The following is an 8,548-nucleotide window of genomic DNA, read 5'->3' as shown; positions in this document are numbered from 1 at the left end:
TGACGTGGCTGGTCTAAGTGCCCATTAACAGAACACATCTTTCTGCTCCCCTCTCTCTTCCCACTGCACTACCAGCAACAAAAATAGCTTTCAATGTTTTCGGAGGTCTTTTTCTCTCCACTCGCGGCCATTGAAAGCCAACTGAAGAGGGAAGCCAACCTATCTGTTCCATTTATTAAAGTATGTTAAACTGTGTACACTGCTATTATTCAATCAAATGCCCCAGCAAATTTTAATTGGCAGTTTCTGTTCCACATCCCGTAATCAAAGACATTAAGGACCACTAGCATTCACATCCATGACTTCATTTAGACAGTTTTCTTTAATTAATGATGAAGACACTACAGTTCTAAGTACCAGACAGAATCAGGGGGGCAAAAAACTGAAAATAAGCATAACACTATAAAGAAAACTTGGAAAAGTGAAACACTTCCAAATAAAAATATATACCTGGCCTGGTACCCATTACATATATACATAATACATGTTATACACATATATACAATAAATGTTTTGGTAGCAATATAGACCATGCATTGGTCCTTTTGTATACAGATGAAGTAGCACCATGAGCAGCACCACCATCTTAAGATGATAAATCAAACCGCACATACATTAAATGAAAAAATATATATGTATTTAATTTGGCCCACCCTGTAGCCAAGAGGTGTAAGGAAAGAGCTTCGTAAGAAAAATTATTCCGGGAACTACATTCTTAAGCCAATAGCAAAGTTCTAAAAAGAAAAAAATAATAACGGCACAAAAGATGTCTATATAAATACAAATTTTCCTGTTTACTGAAGTTGTCCTATTATGTGGCTTATTGGTAAACACTGGGAAAATTAACCACATAGCAGAGAAACTGAAATGCCAGGTGAATGGCAAAAGTCTAAAACACCAGATCTCTTGGTGTATATGTCACAAATGCCAAGTCATCAACAAACCAGGAAAGACAACTCCCCAGCTAAGTCACACTTTTTCTAATCTTAATACTTGATTATAAGCTCTTTATTACTGAAAAATTCCCCCAAGAGGAGGGTCAAACACCATCAATATCACTCTGCCTCCTCCCAGCACCTAACTTGATACTCTGGTGACAAGGAGTGAGGGACACCCCAACATGCCATCTGATCCACACATTTCCTACCTACACTTAGGAGACTGATTTCTGGACGTTGGAGAGGACTTCCGGGGTTTCCTGGGCTTGGCTTTGAAAATGCTCAAGGGCACCAGTGTGGAACCCCTCACCTTCTACTGACTACGAGAAGGATGCTTTGGCTCTCCCTAACTGATCTCACAGACTGGAGGTCTTTCTCTTAGTATTGGCGAGGTCCTTTTTCTTCATATCCCTAGAAGCACATGCTTCTTCCTCTCATTTCTCGGCAGTCTATGTGAGTGCATTGTTCCTGCCAACTAACATTCACTGTGTCCTAGGAACACTCACTCCCCTGTCAAGTCATTGCAAAGAAGCGATTTCATATTTGGCTTTCATCCATCATTCCCCTTCGCACGCCTTCCAAAGGGTTCTGTCTCTCCCCAATCAAGGTCTTAATTCCCAGTGTCTGGGGTTTCAACACCTCCTTGCATGATGGACTGACGCACAGAGCTCGGCCAAAGCGGTCGGAGCACGTTGCATCTATCCCATTTTTCATGGCTCTATTCGTCAGAGGAAAATGAGCTCTCTTCCCCTGTTTGTAAACCACCTTCAGTAAATAAAAGTTTTCAACTACGTGGCACATTGCACGCAGCGTGCAAGATGGAACACAACAGGGCTTCAGGACTGTAAAATACTGGTTCTTACAGTAAAGTTGTTTTTCTTAGTATGTCTCAAATTTAAAAGACAGCCAGAAGACAATAGTCAGGGAAAGAAAGGTTAAAAATCTCTCCTTCTGGCTAGGTGATTTTTAGTAAATCCATTTTTGTAGTCAACCTAGATTAGTCAAGAGAGTCCCTGACCTTTGAAAGTTAGCAAGAAAAGTCACAAATGTAACATCGGGACTGATTTGTCATTATTGACTCAGGCAGTTGATCATTAATGGCTTTTCTTCACTTCTGGCTGGTTCTAGGATCTTTTTTTTTTTTTTTTTGCCCTGAATGAAGATATCATCGAATTCACGAAACCTATTTGTTCTTTCTACAAAGGAGAATTTTAAAACTCTGCCGGAGACCACTAGAAGCCTCATTAACGTAAGCCCTTAGCTGGGCTATAAACACTTGGAAACGGATACAAACCGACTTTCCTCAAGAGGAACCAAACACAAGGACTTAAGGACTTAGAAGCTGATGTCGATCAAGACCAACCCCTCATGTAGCCAGAGCATGAGTTTTTTGCCTTAAATACCAGCAACTTCCAGTCTTAAATCGGGGAAGTTCGAACCCAGCTCAGGGCCAACGAGCAGCAGCTTCAATAAGAATTTTTACCCTTACGCTATCTGACCAAACAAAACAGCAGAGAAATAGAAACCAAGAGATGAGTTTTTCCAGTCTGTTCATTTCTGTTCTCACCCAAAAGACGCTGAGAATTCCACATGCAGAGGTATCTTGGTAATAAAGATTCCAAGTTTAGGTTCCTTGAGAAATAACCAGCTTTACAGAAGAATGGCGGGGGCTGACCTTGCTCGCTGATTTCTCTCTAACAAGAGTATGAGTCAGAATACTTGAAAAATGAAAGCTAGTTTGACCAACAAAGTCTTTTTCATAAAAGAGTAGAAAAAAACTCTCATATCAGATTTTTAAAAAATTGGTAGTGTTCTCTCCTCATAGGAAATGATGTAATTCAGCAAGTTCCTTGAAAACAATGGATTCTTATGCCTACAGACCGATTTATCTTGGAAATTGATGAGCATGCAAATGATTAGAATCTGCAACAATGAACATTGCACAACTGTCTGTGAGGTCCATGCCATCTGGCTGAATTAACAGTAACACAGGCCTCAGCAGTGTGAGGGGTTCCATTTATCTCCACTCCCTTTCGAGTAGAGCAGGGTCCCCTGGCCAGGTGAGAAGGGGCAGCAGCCACTGCAAGGGCACCCCAACCCTGGCCCCCTCCGTGTGGCCTCACCCCCACCCAGGGAGTGAGTACAACCCTTCGGAGAAATAAAATGTTGCTCTTCTCAACAGTATGTCTCGGAATTTCTGATACAGAGTTTACACAGACTCTTAGGGAGCCCGATACTGGCATTCGTTCACTTAACCTATAGGAAGTGTCCTGGTAAAAAAAGGTTAAAAACTCTGTAGGCAATCTCTTTAAGTGCGCTCATTGCCATTTCTTTTTCACAAGGAAAAAAATCCAAAATGGGTGTACTTTCTCTCAAAGAAGAAAAGGATTGACATTTTCACTACTGGCTAGATGTCCCAATAGCAGGTCATTAAGCTTTTTGATGGGCTCTCTCTACACTGGGTTTTGTTAACTTATCACTAATAAACTAGTACCCATCGGGGCAGATGGGCCAAATTGCATTTGGTTAAATAATGTAACACTAGAAGTTGTCAGAAAACAGGACATAAGGTCTTAAAGAAAGTGACATGTAGCACTAGTCATGATAAAAACAAACAAACAAACAAACAAACAAACAAAAAAAAACACTTCTGGTTAGAAATTCAAGACAAGTACTCACTTGTCTGGCCATCTTTCTTGAGACCATGCCGGAAACGAAATATCCTAATGTGTGCACAGAAGAAAATGGTGGCATTGGAGCAAGAAGCTTACAGAAGTGGGGGGAAGGGAAGAAGAAAAGATCAACAGTCTAGTTTATTAGGAATAGAAAAAAAAAAAATTCCAGAATTTACAAACACCCACATTGTTCATTCCAGAGGGATCGCCCATGTCTCCTTCTCTTTACAGTATGTACAACGGAAGACTCTGATGTCCTTTTCTTAGAATTTTGCTTCCATTCAATTGCCAATTTTTAGCTGACCCTTGAAAACACCCAGGAGAATATATCCTTCTTCAGTTTAATTAACATGGCCTACTGCCTTACAGGAAAAATACAAAATTAAGATCAATTCTTGTAAGGATCTCAGCTCAACATCAGGGCTATATAATACAAGAGATAGTATCAGCAAATATAACTATACAATTGAAAACCATCTATGGCACTATGATTCTTATATTATTTTTCTGAATTATAATCTTAAAACAAGGGCCGTATCCTAATCTACTCCTGTCAGCCTTGTTTTAAGCATTTGCTCCACTCTTTACAACAGAACACTTGTATACCTCAGGTCCACATCCAAAAAAAAAAAAAGAAAAAGAAAAAAAGAAAAAAAAAGATGTGTGCTATAAGAAAAATTACATTTTAATTAAAAAAAATTACACGTATAAATCAAAACCTACGTTAAATATTTAATACTCTCTCCACCCAACGCGAACTGTTCTGCGTGAAATAATTTACAACGATGCTTTGTCGTATGCGGTTTCAGCAGCAGATGAAATGTGTCTTGTTATATGCAATGAGAGTAAACCCATTCTCTCGTGGCATGGTGGGCACATCAGCTCATGTGGCCAGCTAAGTCCTTAAGGTTGAAGATGAAGTTTATGCAGACTCATTGTTCCGATGTCACAGTGCTTTTTTTCGCTTGGCACAATATAGAACGTGCAGTTCAGTCAACGAACTCCTGAGGATTGTATATGAAGTAAACAAACTGAAATGGATGCATCGTACCATCTACTGAGGAGGAAGATGTGAGGTCCTGGTTGTGGATCACGAAATAGTTAGAGTCTGGGTACCCATGAGTTAAAGGAGGATTTGCTGAGGTCATTTAGGTCTTCATTCTGAAAAGGAAAAGGCAAGAATTTGTCACCACAGACATCTCAAAATGCACGTTCAATTACTTTTTTAGGGTTTTGCTTTAAAAAACGGGCATGTCGGTTGAACTGAAGTTGCAGGCACAAACAGTACTGTGTGATTAAATAAAATCAACAAACTGTATTTAACTTCTTTTTTCTTTCAAAATGCAAGGGTAAAGCAATCACAAACTCAAAATAGTCAATATTAAGTCAGTAAACAAATCAATGTGATTTGGAGGTTTCAGAGGCTTAGCAACACAAAAATCACAATGCTTTGATGTTCTTATGATCAAAACAAAAATGTACATTTAGTTACTGTGTAAAACCACTTTAAAATATGGTAAGCAGGTTAGAGTCAGGCTGTGCTCAATCTTCTTTTTGTTAAAAGTCAACTGCAAATTTTAGAATTTGATGTTGCAAAAGGCTTAACATTATAAAATCTGAATCAGTTTTTAACGGGACATTGCTTGACATGAAAATTTTAGATACAAAAAGAGACCTGAGAAAGACAGGCCTAGTTAATCATTAAATGAAAAAAAAAAATTCTGATTTAGGTTTAATAGAATTAAGTTATTCTGGCAGAAGTACAAAGTTTCTTTTATGCGACTCAAGAAGACAGACCTCGAGGGGAATTATCTGTTCTCGTGCAAAGAGGAGGCACATTTTCCAACCTCATAAAGCCTCTTCCGGTCTCAAATATCAACATTAGAGAGTCCTTCTGAGGCCCACATTTTTCATGCATTCAGAAGTTCAATATAAATATCAATATTTACAGAAAGTCCTAAACAGAGTAGTTAATCAATAAATGCTTGTTGAATGAATAGAATGATTGCATTAAGTACTATGGAGGATATAAAGTTGAATTCTGCTTTCTAGAAATTCTAGAAAGGAAGGTAAGTAAGTTCCATTCGTAAATGGAGAGAATGCAGAGTAGACAGGGGTGAATTCCATGCACAGAAAGAAAGCTCTAGATGCCTAGAGAAAGAGAAAAAAAAAATTCTTCTAGCTAGGAGTATAAGGGCTGACACACTTGACTTGGTTTGGAAGTAAGAAATAATTTGGGGATGTGGAACAGGGATTTTGTCTATGTTGCTTTAGCTTAGCATCTCCAGAGCTTAGCACAAGGGCTGGCACATAGCAGGTACTCACTAAATATGAGTTGCATGAAAGACAAGGACAAAGCACATTTCCCACTGATAGCATATGATCAAACAAGGCCCAGGGGGATGAGAGCACAGCCACAGACAGGCCAAATGAAGAACGAGCTTCACTGGAGCACAAGGCATCTGAAAAGAGGTAGAAAGAGTTAAAGTCTGCAAACGTAAACTGGGGTAGCTGGTGAAGAACTCTGAACATGAGGCCAAGACTCCTTTATCTAAGCATAAGGACAACGAGGACGTGCTTTGTGATATGATGGAAGTGTGGCAGTGATAATCCATGTCAGCTAAAAAGGTAGCGGTGAATTCTAAAATCCACACAATGAAACGTGGAGCGATGTACCTGTTCTTCTCTCTCATCTTGAAGCAGAGCATGGCTGAGACAGCTGTACTCACCACTTACATAATAGCTTTCAGCTAAGTTGAAATTTACCAAATGAGGACTCTAGTTTTATGTGGAGATTTTTTTATTTTAAAATATTAACTCTGTTCCTAAACAACAGGTAAAGTCTATTTTTCTACTTTTACATAAAGACTCGACATGAAGACATTGATGTAAAAACTAAAAGCACTACAGGCCTATCCCTTAAACTGCCAGAGAAAAGAATTTACCTTGTGTGGTTTCTACAAGTGAAAGACAAACCCACCCTTTCATAAACCCCAGACAACGGTCTACAGATCTCTTATTCAGTTTCGAGTTTCTCCTGAAATCATGTTGTGATCTATGAGAACGTTCCTACCAGAATATCTAGGTACAGCTGAACACAGCTTCACAGCACTGGGCCTAAAATTAGGTAGGAAGGCCATGCGTCAATGAAGGGCTCAGACAGACAAACCGCCGAATGTAAAATAAAGGAAAAGTGAAGGCCATGTGTGTGCTTTTCATTTTCTATCTGGCTCTCCTTCAGAATGGCTGCACAAACAGCTAAGCACAAGAACAAACTCTATCCACTTTGTCATCACATGTGCCAACCTGCATGGATGTAGCAGGGCAGAGACCGGGAGCCCTAGGAGTTGAGAAAAACATATAGCTTCACTGGATGTTGAAAGCTATTGCTTTGGGACACTCTGAAACCATCCCCGTAATTATGTGTGTATGTTCAAAGGGCAGGAAGTAAAAGGACATGTCCATTCCATCACATACCTTCCCTCCAAAGTCTTAGCCTACTACTTTTCAAAGCCCTGTATCATGAATCCTGATCAACACACAGGTCTCAGTCACTAATGGTACCTACGGGTGCCATCAGCTCCATGAAAAAGTGAAAGCAAGTGGAAGGTAACGCTGTCCTGGAGGGGATAGAAATGGCTATACACGGGCAAGAGAAACGAAATATTTAAAGGAAACGTCTGAAGATCACATCTGTTTATCTTTGCACAAGGGTGTGTGTGTGTGTGTGTGTGTGTGTGTGTGTAAGTTTAGCTACAGAGTAATGATATGGATTTTTAACAGATACCCCTCGGTGAAGACTGTCCCCCACTGCAGCCACCTGGAGGTCTGCATACTTATTCCGATCATGCAGCCATTGTTCTCAACATTTTTGGAATGCCTTCTCTAGTTCTCACTCCTTTTTTGGACTGCCTTCTCAGCCTTGGGCATATTCTTTTGAATGGTCTCTATAGCAGCTAGTCTTGGCCCTTGGGGGGCCCATCTGATCTTTGGAGAGAGTCAAAAACCTCCGGGAGCCAGATACGGTGAATACAGGAGATGATTAAGCTGGATACTGGTTCCCAGAGAGGTGTTATCTAAAGCCAAAGAACTCTAATACTCGAGTTCCCAAAACAGAGCTGCTCGCCATTGCTCTGGTGAGTTACATTGGAAAGGAACGCTCATAACATCAGACAGACCTTTAGCACATGCTGTGCGGACTTAAGTTGATCTGCCTATATCCTCTCCTCTCCTTGCAATCAAAAAGGGCTGAGCTTGATTGAATGAAGCAACTCACTTGAAGAGAGGCAAACATGTAGATCATACATTTTTTGTACTTTAGAAATTTGCTTTAAAAAAAAAGCAATACCCATACTAGGCTCCTGCAGTCATTCAATTCAACAAACGTCCGTGGAGTGACAAATAAAAATGCAATGATAAAAACTATAATAAGCACTGAAAAGGAAGACATGGGTACAGGTACGTGTAATTGACTCACACTGACCATAGGAGGCGAATATTGCCACGACATTTTAAATACAAAAACTCATTTGTCACACGCATACACTGGAAACAAAAAAAGCAAAACGCTTCCTTGGAGAAGAACTGTGCAAATATCAAATGGTGACGCTCCTGTGATACATTTCCTCTCGTTACATCACTGGGGAATAACTTCTGAACCCAGAAATATGATGCACCTGTCATGAGATTTAGCAGCAGGAAATTACATTTTGACAAAAATTTCATCACCACATCAGCATCTACTGTACCCTTCCGTGTGTCGTCTCGTAAGATAAAACCCACCTAATCCTGTTCCCAGTGATGAAAAATGTAATTTTTAAAGCATTATCAAATAAGTCAACACTTGAGCAATGCTACTTGAGACCTATGGATTATTACATTATTGCATCCAGTAGGAATTTACATCTTCTGGACTCAACCCACTTAAACTATGCC

General features: G+C 39.8%; 1 protein-coding gene across 3 annotated transcripts in view; it reads right to left on the bottom strand.

Moving 5' to 3' along the window:
• Positions 1 to 303: 303 nt before the first annotated feature.
• The window catches only part of IRS1 (insulin receptor substrate 1), a 58,719-nt gene continuing 50,474 nt past the window's right edge, over positions 304 to 8,548 (bottom strand). For all 3 annotated transcript variants that reach the window (XR_002781299.1, XR_002781300.1, XM_011364075.2), the window contains one exon: positions 304 to 4,774. The gene's annotated coding sequence lies outside the window, so the exon portion shown is untranslated. The remainder of the gene's footprint in view (positions 4,775 to 8,548) is intronic.

This window comes from Pteropus vampyrus, unplaced genomic scaffold (genome assembly GCF_000151845.1).
Source record: "Pteropus vampyrus isolate Shadow unplaced genomic scaffold, Pvam_2.0 Scaffold93, whole genome shotgun sequence".
In the NCBI taxonomy this organism is placed as follows: domain Eukaryota; kingdom Metazoa; phylum Chordata; class Mammalia; order Chiroptera; family Pteropodidae; genus Pteropus; species Pteropus vampyrus.
The sequence above is the reverse complement of the archived record's forward strand: the minus strand, read 5'-3'. Positions and strand labels throughout refer to the sequence as shown.